This window comes from Eubalaena glacialis, chromosome 14 (assembly GCF_028564815.1).
Source record: "Eubalaena glacialis isolate mEubGla1 chromosome 14, mEubGla1.1.hap2.+ XY, whole genome shotgun sequence".
Taxonomy (NCBI): Eukaryota; Metazoa; Chordata; class Mammalia; order Artiodactyla; family Balaenidae; genus Eubalaena; species Eubalaena glacialis.
The window spans coordinates 81,613,418-81,631,183 of NC_083729.1; the positions used below are offsets into that span (position 1 = coordinate 81,613,418).

The 17,766-nt window shown below is 44.3% G+C and overlaps 1 protein-coding gene across 2 annotated transcripts in view; it reads right to left on the reverse strand.

The window, feature by feature from the left end:
• PSD4 (pleckstrin and Sec7 domain containing 4) overlaps positions 1-3,741 on the reverse strand; it is a 36,574-nt gene extending 32,833 nt beyond the window's left edge. For both annotated transcript variants that reach the window (XM_061210733.1, XM_061210731.1), the window contains exons 1-2: positions 3,643-3,741; positions 556-695 (exon numbers count right to left, since the gene is read on the reverse strand). The gene's annotated coding sequence lies outside the window, so the exon portion shown is untranslated. The remainder of the gene's footprint in view (positions 1-555; positions 696-3,642) is intronic.
• Between the last annotated feature and the right edge of the window lie 14,025 nt (positions 3,742-17,766).

Below are 17,766 nucleotides of genomic sequence, written 5' to 3' on the forward strand. Positions count from 1 at the left end.
GAGAAAATCATCATAAGACCCCTTATAATTCAATAATAACAACAAGACAAAAATCCAAGTTAAATCATAGGCCAAGGACATGAACAGTCCACAGAAAGAGAAAGACAAAGGGCTTAAAACATACAGGAGACTCACAACGCCGCTCACTATAAATACCTATTAAAACGACAACGTGATGCCATTTTTTTGGTCTGCCAAATTGGCAAGAACAGTTTAGAACACCAAGCCGGCATCAATTGAAATCTAAAATACACAGAGCCTTTCAATCAGTAATTACACATTTATGGATTTCTCCCGCTGAAACAGTCACAGAAGTGAGCAAAGATGTAGGTACAAGTATCCTTAATGCATAGTTGTCTATCACAGCAAACAAACAGATGAAAATGGGGAAAACAATTTAGAAGACCATAAAGGAATGGCTAGATAAATATGTTAAATCCATTCAGTGAGATATTACACATTTATTTTAAAAGGATGAAGCACATCTATATGTCCTGAATCTGAATAAGTATATTAAGTTAAAAAAGAAGGGGGGGGACGGTACAAGGTACAGACCTGAGTATTCTTTTTTTTGGCCGCCTGCACAGCACGCGAAACTTCCCCAACCAGGGATCGAACCCACGTCCCCTGCCGTGGAAGCGCGGAGTCTTAACCACTGGACCATCAGGGAAATCCCAGACCTGAGTATTCGTATTCTTATTTGTTGTGTAAAAAAAAAAAAAGAAAAGAAAAAGTATAATACGTATATGCTCATTTACAAATAGAACATATGTCTGCAAGTATTCTCAATTGCCTCTAAAGAAGATTGGGAATCAGAGGACAAGAGAAGGAAGACACTGTGAACACTCACTGTGTTCCTTAAGGGCTGTTTGAACAAACGCTTGTAAAAAGATTTTTAACACAGGCAAGTAGTACTTTTCAAAATATTTTTAAAAGAATTTTTAACCCATGAAAATATTATCTTAAAAAGCAGCAAAGAAGTGGAATGCACCCATAAGTCCTGCTGTCTTCTCTCTAACCAGCCCCTGCTGTGAGGCACCCTGGAGACCCTTTCTACTGCAGACAAACATCCCTTCAGCCAAAACCTCTCTCTCTCTGTTTCAGAGCACTTGGCTCTAAAACTGCACCACTTGATTATAAATCCTGATTCTTCACTTACTAGCTGTGTAAAAGTGGGCAACTTTCTTATTCTCGCTGGGCCTCAGTTTTCTCATCTGTGAAACGGGGTGGTCCATACATCACAGACGTGCTGTGAGAATGATTTGTGTTTGCACATGAAGTGCTCAGGGGAGCCTGGCATATAGTACATGCCCGATATCCTCTCTTGTTTTCCTTTTAAGTCTACTAATGAGATCATTCTTTTGAAAAACAGAAGATTAGTGGAATTTTCCTAGAAGGCAACAGTTTTTCTCCCCATATCAAGTCTCTACTGATTTGGAAAACTTGGTGTGTACCTCCCACTTTAGCCCATGTTGTTTGGATGGATGCTGGGTATAAGGAAAGCAAGTGATACCTCTCCTGCCAAGAGACACGCTCTCCATCTCTGGTGATCGCCTGTTCCCCTGCTAGTGTAAACCCCCAGGCCTGATCCTGAGTTTTCTTGGGAGCATGTAAATCTTCCTGCCATGGCAGTTGAGAGCATCACCTGCTTTCCTGGATGCCTCCGGTCAGCAGGCTGAGCCCCGCCCCTGCCTCCTCTAATGAGAGCCTCAGAGATGCCTGCTCACCTCTCAGAGCCACCATGGCCTCCTTCCTGTTCAGCAATGCCCAGCCTGCTCCAGCCTCCTTCACGTCTCAGGGCCTTTGCACTTGCCGTTCCCTCTGCCTGGAATGTTCTTCCCCCAGCTAGTCACATGCCTGTGTCTTGTCTACATCCAGCTCCTCAGCACAGCCTGTCCTGACCACCCTATTGAACCCAGGAGCTCCCCTCACCTTCTAACCCCTTAAGCTGCTTTGCTTTTGTTCACAGCATTTATCTGACATGACATTAAAATTGCTGTTGTTACTATCCATTTCTCTCCACCAGAAAATAAGCTCTAGAGAGGAAAGACTGTCTTGTTCAGTGATGTATCCTTAACACCCAGAACAGTGCCTAACATATGGGCCCTTGGTATTTGTTGAATGAATGAACAAATAATCGAGTCAACAGGATATGTCTTCTGGGGAAGCTTAAATCTCCACCTCAGATTTAAGCCTCCCAACAAGAAGGACATTCTCAGGACTCCACAGGGGGGCTACTCACCACTCATCCTTTATTCACTGATCCCTTGTAGGCAGCTCATAAGTCCCTGTTCATGGTCACAGAGGACATCCTATCCTGTGCCCCCAGAATTTGAGGGCCTGAAGATGGTACCATTTTCCCACCTCATTTAGAAAGCCTGCTTGCTACCTTTTCTAGCTCAGGGCCGAGTTCTCTGATTTGTTTCACGGTCATGCCCATCATCATCCTGTTTTGTTTTGTTTTACAGCACTTAATCACTCTGAACTAATGTGATTCATCTGCTTACTTGCATATTTTCTCTCTCCCGCAATTCACGTAAACGAGAGCAGCTGTATTCCCAGTGCCTTCATGCCTGATTAGTGGTTGGCACTCAGTAAATATATGTTGAATGAATGGATGGATGGATGAATGAATGAATGAATGACCCTTCTTCAGAACCCTCACATAAAGGAAGAAAGAAATGAATCACTCGGCACTATCTGCTGTCTAAACCTGACCTTGATGTTTCTTATGTAGAGGGGCTCAGAGACATCCAATTAGTTGCTAATTACATCCAATCAGCTCTGGGCCAGGGGAAGGATTGGGTCAATGAGGTTCAGGGGCAGGTGGAGCCCCCAGGTGCCCTGACCTTCACGTTGATGCTGCTTCACGTTGACCTGACCTAGACATGCAGGCCATGGACACAAGGGCCTGGGTCAGCACATTTAGCAAAGTGGGAAAAAAACACCTGCAAGGAACTCACAGCCCTGGCTCCACTGTTTTACTGAAAGAAGCTAAACTCAATCCCAGAGTCAGAAAGAACCCTAGAGAGGAAAGTGAGTTTGTCTGCTGAGCAGACACTATTTACCTTCTTAGGAACCTCTGGTGTTTTCTGACCAGACACACCCAGAAGGGCCAAGGAGAAGGGCCAAGGAGAGGGGCCAGCATCCAAGGGAGTGGGGAAGAGCTGCGTTCTCCTCCATCCCAATGCGCTCCTGGCGGGAGGCAGCCTGCCAGACTGGCCAGGCTCCCAGCAAGCAGGGAGCAGGGAGGAGGGCCCCGCCGGGTCACCGGCCTAGGGGCCACTGAGGCCAACGGGAGATAAGGAGTTAGGCTCTCGGTGTCGCCCAGGTGTGACGCTGGATGGTTTTAAGGGCTCCTCCTGCAACCAGGTGCACCCCGCCCGGCTGGAGGAGCCTATGGGGCCACCGCACCCCAGGCCGGCCAGTATGACTCTCCCAGTGAGCGTCCCCCTGCTGTCGGTGGCCCCGCCCCCTGATGAGGTTGAACGCTGAGGACCCCACCAGCCCCACTCGCTCTCGCCCCCTCGGAGCCTCTTCCCGCTCTCCCCGGCTGCGCAGATGCTCCCTCGCTCGGCGGCGCCCCCAGTGCGCGGCACACTCTCCGCAGCGAGGGCGGCGCGGGGCCCCACCTGCCCTTACCAGTGTCCCGCTGGGCTCCTGCTCTGGCCGCCCGCCCGCCCGCCCGGGCGCCCCATGGCCCGGAGCCCAGGCGCGGGCCGGGGACGGCGGGGAACGCGGGGCGGCGGCTGCGCGGGGGACCAGGCCGGTCCAGCTCCGGCGCGCGGCTCGCGCGAGGCACTGGGTTTCCGGCGGAGAGACGGAGGGCGGTGGCCGGGCCGGCGGCGCGGGGCGGGGCGGGCGAAGCCGTCCGACTGGTCTGACGGCGGCGGGCGGGCGCCTCCTGCACGACCTGCGCTGTCCCCGTTGGGCCGCCGGCGCCCCGAGCCCTCTCTCCGGTGTCTTCCTCCAGCTCAGAAACCAGCCGGAAACCCAGGCCAGCCCCAGACGGGTGCAGGCCCCGAGCCGGGTCAAAATCCGAGTCCCTCCAAACCCATTCTGTGCCAGTTCTTTCGTGAGCGCAAGAAGAAACTGCATTATTTGGGCTCAGAATTTCAGCTGTCTGTAACTGTTGACTTACAGACAACTGGTGAACTTTCGCTAGCTGGTTTGGGGATCGGTGGCTTGGAGGCAAATAGTTGTGTCTTGAGACTTCAATTTGTTTTAGCAAACATGTCCCAAGACGTAGTGATGTTGGCAAGAAGCTCTTGTTTTTTTATGTCCCACTTGATGCCACTCTCTGGTTTCCATTTCTGTAACTGTATAAGACACCATATGTGAAAATAGAAGTTGATTCCATTTTTCCAGTATAGCCAGTGATATTTCAGCTTCCTTAGAGATTGGCAACGTGGAGAAGTCCGTCTCTATGGGATGCTGCAGGTCCTTAAGCAACAACAGCAGCTAATACTTAATTTGAGTGTTATTGATGCGCCAGGCACTAGCTCTCTACCCATCTTAATACTTAATCCTCACAACTACCCTATAAGGTAGGCAGCTTTCCATATAATGAGGAAACTGAGGCACAGAGAGGGGAAATAACCTGACCAAGGCCACATAGACAGTCACCACCGCACAATGCTGCTGCTTTGTCTTTTTAGGATGAGCCCCTGATGCTAGGTCAGCAATCCTACAACTTATTAGTAATTCATTCATTAACGCTACAGACATTTATTGTGCACCTACTGTATGTATGTCAGACACTGACTAGGCACTATGGGATAGAAGGCTGAACCAAATACTCCAAAAGTTCGCAGACTAGCAGGAGAGATAAGCAGTGATGTGATGTAAACTGGGGCTGGGAGGTGAGGGGTCGCTCCCTGAGGGGAAAAATCCTGGAGAGGAGGGAACCACAAAGGGGAGAGGTCCAACATCTGCCTGCAAACTTCCCTCAAATCCTTGGCTGACTCCTGAATGAACACGCATGGGGCAAGAATCCACATGACCCAAAGGAAAAGTATAGCTGAGCAGAGATTTGAGCAGTTAGTTGCCTGCTGCTGGGGAATTTGGAGTCAAGTCCTGCTATCTTAGAGGGGCTTGGTAAACACTTTGGACTGTCCATTGACACCTCGGAATGACCACACTTAAGGAGTAAAGACTGCATTCCAGGATTAAGGGATATACCTCAGGATTAGGGACAAGCCAAGAGAAATCTAAAACCAAGCCCCTGCAAAACCAAGGTGCATTTCCAATAATTTAACTTCCTGCTAGAACAAAATTTGACACTCTTCAGAGGAAAATAAAAGAATCCAGAGCATCTACAATGCATCATTCACAATGTCTACCATACAATAACAACAACAACAAAATAGTAGACATTGTGAACAGAAAATGTGAACTATGGTCAAAAGGGGGGAAAAAATCCAGTCAATTAAAATATACCCACTGACAGAAAACTGTTTTCCTCTATACTCTCAGTACTTCTGACACCAAATATGTGGGTTTTCCCCTCATATTAATCAATTTTCCAACTCTTCAGACCAACAGAGTGTCCTACAATTTAATTATGACACCACCCAGAGTTAGTGCAGACCCCACAGGTTAAAGGCTCAGTCTCACAAGATTGTCCCCCATTGCAAGTCCCAGGTTGTCACCTGTACTTCTGACCCACTGGCTATAAATTGAGGACTCCCAGGACCCCCTCCTCAGGTTTGTTAATTGCTAGAATGGCCACAGAACTCAGGAATCACATTACTTACTATTAACAGCTTATTATAAAGGATGTAACTCAGGAACAACCAAATGCAATGAATACATAGGACAAAAAAGAGTGCAGAGTTTCTATACCATCTCCAGGCACACCACCCTCCTGGCACATGGACGCATTCACCAACCCAGAAACTCTTCAAAACCAGTTGTTTAGGGTTTTTATGGAGGTTCCATTATGTAGGCATATGATTGATTAAATCATTGACCACTGGTGACTGAATTCAGTCTCTAGCACTTCTCCACTCCCTGGAGGTCAAGGGGTAGGACTGAAAGTTCCAAACGTCTAATCACATGACTGGTTCCCCTGGCAACCAGCCCCCATCTGTAGGAGCTTTCCAAAAGTCACCTCATTAGCATAAACTCAGGTGTTGTTGAAAGCTGCCTGTTGTGAATAACAAAAACGCTCACCTTTGTCACTGCAGAGCTATTTCAAAAACTGGGGACAAAACAAACAGACAAACAAACAAAAAACCCCCAAGTATTACAACAAAAGATGCTCCTATCACCTTCTCACTCAGGAAATTACAAGAGGTTTTAGGAGTTCTGTGTCAGAAACCAGGGGCAAAGACCAAATATGTATTTCTTATTATATCACAATGTCACACTTACAGACAAATAAGATGTTGGAATCAAAAATTAAAAATAAAAATTAGATAAAATAATTAGATAATAATAAAAATAAAGAATTAAAAATAAAAATTATGATAAAAATGTTAGAGAACCTACAGCAAAAGGTAGATATAAAGGGTGAAGAGAGAGGGAATTTCAGCAGAAATATGATCCCTATTATTTTTAAAATAAACAACCAAAAGGAATATAAATATGTCTCCTCCAGGGAGGGAAACATCTCTATCTGTATTAACCTGGAATGAAGAGACACCTCAATCTTTCCCTGCCAGAGGGGAGATAGGCAAGTTTGTCACTTTCTGCATAAGATCAGAGCCTCCCAACATTGGGCTTCCTCTGCTATAGCATGGCCCACTGTCTGTGCAGGCAACATCTGGACCTCATCATATCGCACTGTGGGAATTGGGGTAGGGAGACCTAAGCAACAATGTTCCTCTCCTATTGCTATGAGTCATAAATTATCTCTTATCTTCTGCCAGTGTCTATGAAAACTATGACATGCTAACTTGCTGGCTTACAAGCAGAGTAAAACCAAATCTCGGATTTTTTCACAGTTCCTGACTTAACAGAGATAAAGAGAAAAATCTTATAAGGAACCAGGGGAGAAAATACATATTGCATACAGGGACCCAATGATAGGAATAACAGCTAACTTCTCATCAGAAACAATGTAGGCCAAAAGACAATGGGACATTGACTTTAAGGGCTGAAAGAAAAAAATCTATTAACTTATAGCTCTGTATCTAGTTAAAAACATGTTTTAAATAGAAAGCCAAATAAAGGCATTGTCAAATAAATAAAACCTGAGAGTTTTTGCCACCAGCAGATTCACACTACAAAAAAAAAGTGAAGAAATTCTTCAGGAAGATAGGAATGATATAAGATAAAAATTAGAATCTACAGAAAGGAAAAAAGAGAACTGGAAATGATAAATTTATAGGTAAATATAAAAGACAATTTTCTTTCTTGTATTAAATGATTTAAAAGTCAACTGACAATTTAGATAAAAAACAATAATATTGGGGGATTTATAACACATGTAGAGTAAGGTATATGACAAGAAAAGTACAAAGCATACAAGGGGAACCATATTGTTGTAAGGTTCCTATATGTGAAGCTTTATAATATTAATTCAGAGTAATATCAGTATAGGATATAAAAATAACTACTGAAAAAGAGAAGTCAGGAGAGTAAGGAAAAAATAAACAAAAAAAAAGAGGGGACACAAATAAAACAAATAGCAAGATTGAAAAGTTATCATTAACTACATTAAACACTTCAGTTAAAAGGCAGAACTTGTCAAAATGGCTAAGAAAATACCCAACCCTATGTTTAGAAAAGACACACTTTAAGTATAAAAGATATACTCTAAGATATAGACAGGTTGAAAGTAAATGGATGGATAAAATATACTTTGTAAACATTAAGCCTGAGAGAGCTTGGTGTGGTTATAGTAAGTTTGGACAAAGCAGACTTCAATACAAGGAGTATTCCCAGAAATAAAAAGTCATTTGATAAAGATAAAAGGATCAATTCATCAAGAAAACATAACAATCCTAAATATGTATGAATCTAACAACAGAACTTCCAAATATATCAAGCAGAAATTAACAGAACCAAAGAGAGAAATATAAAATTCACAATCATAGTTGAATATTTTAACACCTCTCTCAGTAATAAATAAAACAAGTACAGACAAAGTCAATAATGGTACAGAAGATGTAAACATTATCATTCATCATTACCAAATTGACATTACAGAATATTTCACCAGCAGCAGGATACATATTCTTTTCAAGTGCACATAGAACATTAACCAAGACCAACTATATAGACTATAAAACAATCTCTAAATTTCAATGGGTTGAAATTATATAGATCATGTCTTCTTGATCACAATGAAATTAAACTAGAAATCAACAACAGCACTTTATCTAGAAAATGCCCCAAAATTTGGAAATCAAGCAATATGCCTCTAAATAACCCATGGGTCAAAGAAGAAATCACAGGGAAAATTAGGAAATACTTCAAACTGAAACGGCATAAAGATAGATAAACAGATCAATGTAATGGAAGTAGAGTGTCCAAATATAGGTTCACACATGTATGGTCAATTGGCATCTTTTGGCAAAGGTATGAAGGTAATTCAATGGAAAAAGGAAAGTCTTTCTACAAATGGTTCTGGAACACCTAGAAATCTGTATGGTAAGAAAATGAACTTTGGGACTTTTATCTAGAATATATAAAGAAAATTTTCACCTCAATAAAAAATGGGCGGGCTTCCCTGGTGGCGCAGTGGTTGAGAATCTGCCTGCCAATGCAGGGGACACAGGTTCAAGCCCTGGTCTGGGAAGATCCCACATGCCGCGGAGCAACTAGGCCCGTGAGCCACAATTACTGAGCCTGCGCGTCTGGAGCCTGTGCTCCGCAACAAGAGAGGCCGCGATAGTGAGAGGCCTGCGCACCGTGATGAAGAGTGGCCCCCACTTGCCACAACTAGAGAAAGCCCTCGCACAGAAACAAAGACCCAACACAGTCAAAAATAAATAAATAAATAAATAAAATTTAAAAAAAAAATGGGCAAAGGATCTGAATAGACATTTCTCCAAATAAGATACACAAATGACCAATAAGCATATGAAAAGATGCTCAGCATCATTAGCCATCAGAGAAATACAAATCAAAATGACAATGAGATACTACTTCACGTCCAGTAGGCTGGATATAATAAAAGATAGTAACAAGTGTTTGTGAGGATATAGGGAAATTGGAATCCTCATGTGCTGCTGGTGGGCTTATAAAATGATCTAGCAGCTTTGGAAAACAGTTTGGCAGTTCCTCAAGGTTAAACATAGAAGTACCATATGACCTAAATCCCATTTTCTGCTATATCCCCAAGAGAAATAAAAATACACGTCCACATAAAAATTTGTACTTGAATGTTCATAGCAGCATTATTCATGATAGCCCAAATTGGAAACAACCCAAATGTCCATTAACTGATGAATGAATAAAAAAAATGTAATGGGACGTCACTGGTGGTGCAGTGGTTAAGACTCCACACTCCCAGTGCAGGGGGCCCAGGTTCGATCCCTGGTCAGGGAACTAGATCCCACATGCATGCAGCAACTAAGAGTTTGCATGCCACAACTAAGGAGCCCTCAAGCCGCAACTAAGACCTGGCACGACCAAATAAATAACTAAAAAAATATTAAAAAAATAAAATAAATGTCTCACCTTTTTTAAAAAATAATGTAATATATTCATACAATGGAATATTATTCAGCCATACTGGCCCATGATACTACAATATGGATTAACTTCAGAACTTTATGCTAAGTTAAAGAACTCAGGCACAAAAGATCACATATTGCATGACTCCATTTATATAAAATGTCTGGAATAGGCAAATCTATAGAGACAGAAAATAGATTAATTGTTGCCTAGGACTGGGGGAAAGGGGAAGTGGGGAGTGATTGCTAAAAGATATGAGATTTCTTTTTAGGGTGATAAAAATGATGAAATTGTGTTGATGGTTGCATAACTCTACAAAAACACTTGTATTAGCCAGGGTTCTCCAGAGAAATAGAACTATTTCTATTCTAGAGAAATAGAAAGAGGATTTATTTATTTATTTATTCATTCATTCATTCATTCATTATAGGAATTCTCTCCTGATCTGGCATCTGCAAGCTGGAGGACCAGGAACCCACTGGTGTTAAGTCCCACTCTGAGTCCAAAGGCCTGAGAACCAGGGGAGCCCATGTCCAAGGGCAGGAGATGATGGATCTCTCAACTCAAGAAAAGAGAGCAAATTTGTCCTTCCTACGCCTTTTTGTTCTATTCAGACCCTTAGTAAATTGGATGATGTCCACTGGCAATAGTGAGGGCCATCTCCTTTACTCAGTCTACCCATTCAAATGCTAATCTCTTCCAGAAACCCCCTCACAGACACACCCCAAAATAATGTTTTACAGCTGTCTGGGTTTACAGTATCCGTTAGCTCAGTCTAGTTGACACATCAAATTAATCATCGCAATACTAAAAACCACTGGAATGTACACTTTAAATTGCATGACATATGAATGATGATATCTCAATTAAACTTTTTTTTTTTTTTTTGGCCTTGCCGCATGGCTTGTGGGAATCTTAGTTCCCCGACCAGGGGTTGAACCCGGGTCCCCAACAGTGAGAGCACCGAGTCCTAACCACTGGACCACCAGGGAATTCCCTCAATTAAACTGTTAGAAAAGAAAAAATATCCAAAAAAATCTTGTCCCTTACCTCACAACACACATAAAAATTAACTCAAGATAGATCATAGACCTAAATATAAAAACCAAAACTATAAAATATCCAGAAGGAAACAGGAGAAAACCTTTGCAACTTTGTGGGTGGCAAAGATTTCTTACAAATGGATAAAAAGATCTGATAAACAGAACTTTATAAAAAATTTTTAAAATTCTGTTAATCAAAATAACCTGTTAGGAAAATGAATAGACAAACCCCAGATTGGGAGAAAATATTTACAACAAATATATCTGACAAAAGAGTCATATTCAGATTATATTCAACTTCTACAATTAATTAAAAAAAACCTCAAATAAAATAATGGCCAGCATGAAAAGGTCCTCACATCGCTAATTATTAGAGAAATGCAAATCAAAACTACAATGAGGTATCCCCTCACACTGGTCAGAATGGCCGTCATCAAAAAGTCTAATAACAAATGCTGGAGAGGGTGTGGAGAAAAAGGAACCCTCCTACACTGTTGGTGGGAATGTAAATTGGGGCAGCCACTATCAAGAACAGCATGGATATATATACATTACCACGTGTAGATAGCTAGTGGGAAGCTGCTGTATACACAGGGAGCTCGGTGCTCTGTGATGACCGAGAGGGGTGGGATGGGGGTGGGCGTGGGAGGGAGGCTCAAGTGGGAGGGGATATATGTATACATATAGCTGATTCACTTTGTTGTACAGCAGACACTAACACAACATTGTAAAGCAATTATACTCCACTAAAAAAAAAAAAAAGGAACAGCATGGAGTTTCCATTAAAAACTAAAAATAGAACCACCATATAATCCATCAATCCCACTCCTGGGCATACATCCGGAAAAGATGAAAACCGTAATTTGAACAGATATATACATGCACCCCAGTGTTCATTGCAGCACTCTGAACAGGAGACCAAGGGCCCCATCTCTGCACACAGCTTCCTGTGTTTCTTCTCTAAACCGGGATCAGACTTTACTAGGCCTACAAAATGTTGCTTCTTCTTGGGAATGTGTGTATTATTGAAACGAATGATGACAGGCCAGATTTTTCACTGGGGACCTAAGGGCAGCATCGAGTGCTATTTGGGGACACAAGTGCTACACTAGTGGTACAAAAGCTGAGAAAATAGATGTTCTTTTCCTTTCTTGGAACCCTCTTGGACATCTGGAGAACTGGAGACTCTGGGCTTATCTGGAGAGATTGCCTTTGGCACAGACATTGACGGATAAGGAGAGGAGGGAAGTGGAGGGAGATTGGGAATGAAGGTTGTGACAGACATGAGTGAGGGTCCCCCACTGGGTCATCCAGAAATACTGGGTGGAGAGTGGCTTCCTATCAGAGGATGGTGAAGGGCTTAAGGGGGAGCTGGATCAGGACCACGACACGCAGGTGGTGTGATCTGCTTTGCTTCCACAGGCTGGAGACATCTGGAGACACTTGGGTTATAACATTATTAAAATGGTTTTTATAGAGAGCTTTTATACAGAGTACTTTGACATATGTTATTTAATCCTCCAAACGACTCTGAGAAGTATAATGATTTTGGTTTTTCAAATGAATAAAATGAGCCTCAGGAAGTTTAAGTAGCCCTACAGAGATTTTTGTGGTTCTCACAACAGGGACACAGAGACACCCAATTTGTCCCCGCAGACCCCCATATCTACCCCAGGAGAAGGAACCGTTATTTTCCCAATTCACCCCACAACACACAAGAAAGAAGACAAAAACTGGAAATACCAATTAACTATGGGAAAATACTACCAGTTACGCGTGGGTATTTGAACTGGTTTCCACTCCTGGCTAAGCTCGCTAGGGGGCGCTCTGTGTGTCATCTCCAGCACCTGGAACTGACGCGGAATCCTTGCTCCATGAAGGTGGTTGAATTAATAATCAGGCACTGAGGTGGGGAAATGTCCTTGCCCTAATGGAGCTTGAGATGTAGTAGGGGAATAGACAAATAAGCAAACAAGCAAATATATAACATGTCAGAAAGTAATCATTGCTAGAAAGAAAAATAGGCCACAGAGAGAGTGAATGAAAGAGTCACAGGTGGCTTTGGGTGATAGAATGCTATTTTAGGCAGGATAGTCAAAAGAGACCTCTCGGATAAGGTGCCATTTGTGCAGAGGTCTCAGTGAAGAAGATGAAAAGGGAAGAGTAAAAGGGAAATGCACATGAAATTAATATACTTCAGAATGTATTTGCAATAAGCTTTACAGGTATCCCCCGCTTTTCGAAAGTTTGCATTACACCGCTTCTCTTTTACAGAAGACTTACTTAGTACCCGTTTTCACCAATGGAATCCGAAGAGGATTTTCGCTTTTACAAAAAAAAGGAGAAAAGCAAAAATAGCATCAGCGTTTGTTTTGTAGCCAGCCGTTACAGAGGCAGCACACACTCCAGAAGCAGGAGTAACACCTAAGCACCCCTGAGCTCCTTCCCTGGGAACTATGCTCAGCATCTCAGCATCTCAGCATCAAGGCGCCATAGCTTTGAACTGTGTCTGTGAGCATCTGTGCTTTATCTCGATTTATTTTGTGCATCTGTTAGCAAGATGTGTCCTAAGCTAATTTCTTCTTCACTTTACGCCATTCACGCTTATGAAAGGTTTCACAGGAACATTCTACTTCCGGACAGGGGAGAAACCTAGAATCAGTTTCAGGTAAGTGGCCACGTGCTCTGGGGGTTGCAAAATGCAAAACACTTAGTCCCTACCTTAGGTTATTCAGGGGACGGCTAAAACATGCACACCTGGAAAGACCTCATCAGTATTATGCAAATCAGGGTTCTGGACCACAGGTCCTAGTGGAAGTTTCAAGAAAGTGGGCTTAATGAGGGCTGGCATGGATGGTCCTCAATGCCTTCATGGAAAAAGTTGCCCAAGAGCCTGGATTTGAAAGTTGAGTAGGAATTAGTTGGTGCAGAGAAAGAGAGTGGGCACTCCGAATTAGGGCACAAGGTGGTGGAGGGGTATGGGATTCAGAGTTTCCAAAGCCTGTTCCTGCCTTAGGACAGACTATAATGCTAGCCATCACTAGCCAAGCCCAGCAGGATCTAGCCCCTGCCTACCTCTCCCCCGTCCTCGTGCTCCGGCCACATGGCCTGTCACGCAAGGAAAGAAAACATCCATGACTCATAAGAAATGCTGCCAAGGAGAGAGAAGAAAGGGGCAGAGTGACTCCATCACAGCCCATGGAAGGGGGTGCCTGAATCCAGGACATAGAACTCCCCTTCCTTTGCAGGGAGACCCTCAGAGTGGAGGTGGGGTAACAGGAGCAGCTGTCTGAGTTCACTGGCCACCAAGATCATTCCTCCGCTCTGACTTCAAGTCAAATTTTCCGAGTCATCTGACTCTGCGTGGACTTTCCCTGGGGAGAGGATGCAGGCACAGCTGTTCATTCTATGGATCCAATCCTCATGGTAATGAGGGTCTTGGCTTTTTTGCTTTTCTATTATGGAGAGCTCCAGCCACCACCCTCCAACATGAAAAAGTGCACGTCTCCCTTGCAGACATGCCACAGGGGTTCCTATGTTGAGTTCTGGCAAGGTGGGTGTGTGTTCTTTCCCGGGTGGAGGTGCGGGTGGGGGGGTTGTGTGGGGTTAATTCCACATGTCAATCAATCATCCAGGTAAGCGGTCCTCAGCTGGAAACAGGACTGCAGTATGTTGGCTTTCAAGCAGGTGTAAGAAGACCCTTAGAATCTCTCAGGTCACACCCTTTGGAGAATAGACATGGATAAAAGACAACATTTGCTGGGTGCTTGTCAGGGGTCAGACTCCTACGTGTAAATAGCCCAAATCAGGACTAAACTACAGCTCAATTGACAGGTGAATGAGAATAAACTTTCCCTGGAGTGAAAAACCAGGTTTTTCTTAGGGAATCTTTGAAAGACTAAATCTTCACCCCTGAGAGCATAAACTGAAATAGTTATTTGTCTTCCCAAGATTCTTCCCAAAACTAAGATTTTTCCTAAAAAAAGAGAATAATAGGACTATCTTCAGGAAAATGCTGACCTCTGGTGGACATTTCTTGAACTGCGTTTTTAACCCCCCTAGTCTGGGTAACAGCAGTAGACCCAGAGGCAAAATTTTCTTTTGAAAGTTGAACATCTCTCTAAGTTTTCTCAGGCTAAGAACCCCAACAGAAATAGGGTATTTCACTATCTCTCCAAACTTTTCTGAGAGCTGGGTTTAATATCAAGCATGTTGAGATCTGCCATTATGACTTAGGGATTTCATCATTATGTGAAGAGAAAACACAAAATTACTTGGTTTCCCCAAGATCTGCAAGAATTTTGCTCGGATTTAACACCTTCAGTTATAGCACAATCTATGTGCCCCCAAAATTAAGCTCAAAGTGTCTTAACAAGACTAAGAAAATAGAAAACCTTCTTCTACTGAAACCAAATCCCTCTAAAACTGAGTTCCTCTGCCGAGTTTATGATTAACCTCTCTATCCAAAACTGTATTATTCCCTTTCTTGTCCCATACCTCTCCCCCATCAAGACTGAGGAGTATCAAAGAAAAGAGAGATTGTAACCAAGCGGGAGCCTATGGGGCCTTCCCAGAACAGACCCACCCTGGCCTCCCGCATGTCCTCTGCTGACCTTTGGAGCTCTCTGACCCAGAGATTCGTGCTGTGCTACTGAGTGACATCGCCTACACACAGGAGCTCCCCTCCCCCAAGTCCCCTTGTCCTCCTCTCCTTCTAAGCAGGGACCTGCTACCGTGTAGCCTCTGGACGGACCCCTGCTGTGCTGTACCTCCCCGAAAGCATCACCCAGTAAAGCTTGTGTGTGCTGCTGCCACCTGGTGGTCAGATCTTTTTCCTCCATCAGCCTCCAAATACCTCAAGCCTCCTAGACTCTGAGGCCTTTCCCTTTCTCTAGGTTTCTTTTAAAACTTCCCTGGTCCGAGTCCTCTCTCTGCTTAAATTTTCTGACCAATGAAATACGTTAATCCCTACTGAGATGTCAGTGGCTAATTTATTTATTCACCAAATATTTATGGAGCACCCAGTATCTTCCAAGCTGGGTACTTGGGATAGACCATGGAACAAAACCGATGAAAGTCCTGCGTGTGTGGAGCTGACATTCTAGCCACATGAGGGCGGCTTAAAGCTTCTCCTCTCTTAAAGAACATTTCAAGCCAAAGTGAGGAGATATTAAGAGGGGAGTTTTCGGTACTGTCAGGGAGCTACCGGGAGGGATAGCAAGGATGTGGTTTGGGTTTGTAATTACAAGAGTCGGTTTAACAAAAATGCCAGAGCTTATACATGGTATGAGTGCTTCTCTTTAAAGCAGAGCTGCTCAGACTGTAAGATGCATCCAACCACCTGGAGACCTGGTTGAGAGGAAGACCCTGAGTCAGTAAGTCTGGCGTGAGGCCTGGGATTCTGCATTTTAACTCCCAGATGAAGCTGCTGCTGTGCCATGGACCACCTTTTGAGCAACAGGGCTTTAAAACAGATTCCTTTGAGCACTGATTCCTGCAGGATTTATACTAGTAACCAGAACATTCCTACCGACCACAGAAAGTTGTTGCAAAGATTAAATAACTCAGCCCTTTGCATCGGCTGATTTCTGCATCAGAGGTAGGAAAACTGAGACTCCAAGACTTTAACTAACTCATCCATGAGCACAGTTGCAAAACAGGAGAGCCAGGAAGTGGCTCCAGAGTTCCAGGGCTCACGTGCGTGCATGGCTATGTGACTGCCTCGCCTGTTGCTAACCTACAGTTGGCTGCTTAACCAGATCGCATGGTGTCTGAGCCTTGGGCTTCATCTCCTGTTTCATGAGGGGAGGATGGCTATGGAGCCTCACAAATGTTAGCTGCTATTGTCACCGTGAAGCCTGGAAGGGTTTTCTGCCTTGAACGCCCTCCTTTTACCAAGATTGACAATACATCAGCCACACTCACACTCTTATCACACACAGTGTTTCACTCATATTGTCTCACTTCATCATGTATTGTCCCCATGGGGCAGGTGGCTCCTTCCGTTTTACACACGAGGAAGAGAAAGCTGAGCGGTGGGGCGACCTCACTGTCGTCTTAGGATCTGGGATCTAGGCGAGATCTTAAAGATTTTCTCCCGTCAGTTGCCCTTTTTTTTTTTGGCCATGCCACATGGCTTATGGGATTTTAGTCCCCTGACCAGGGATCGAACCCGCGCCCTCGGCAGTGAGAGCACGGAGTCCTAACCACTGGACTGCCAGGGAGTTCCCAGTCAGTTGCCTTTTAACCTGCTCAGTTTTGTTTGTTTGTAGCAATGACATCTCTTCTTCAAATAAAGCCCTGCAGGGAAGTCCAGTTTGGGAAGCAGAGGGCTGGGTGGGAGCTGAGTTCTGGGGACGGAACCTGGCCTCTCCACTTCCCTTTTATGGGCTTTGTTTCCAGGGACCTCAGAGAGGCATCCAAGGAGCTCTGTTTGGAAAGCTCCAATCTAAGTCAACACTCTCCTGGGACAAGGAGGGACCTGGCTTAGCAAAGGGAGGTGACTTGGCCAAAATCACACAGCAGGCTCTGGGCCCAGCGGGGCCTGACTCTAGGACTCCCGGGACCCAGCCCAGAAGTCAGCAGAATCCAAGGAAGGGACAGCGCCCCTCGCTGGCCTGACTCTACTTAGCCGAGGGGTGTTTGATAAACGGTCATTCTTGCAGTCCTGCATTCCCATCTCACGGGGCCACATTCAACATTCCACCTGTTAATTTCACCATTTCCCAGGTGCCCCCTTCCCTCACAGCCCAGGATGGGAGGAGGGGGCAAGGCTTTTTATTTTTAGACATTTCAAAACTGTGAATATAACATACATACAGAAAATCACCTAACCACGCCCATGCCAAGAAATAGAACGCTGCCTGGCCCCTCTGGCCACCGCCCGGCTTGCAGGCAGGGCGCATCCTTGCTGCTCTGTCTCTGCATCCCTCCCCACGACTGTTCCATCCGCCTGTTTTGAACTGTATGTAACTGGAATCGTGCTCTATGCATGCTTTTGGGATTCTTGAAGCCCACAAGATGTTTGTAAGATCCATCCGTCTTGTGGCTGCATCCAGCTGTGGTTTATCCATTCTCTTTGCTGTCGAGCGTTACC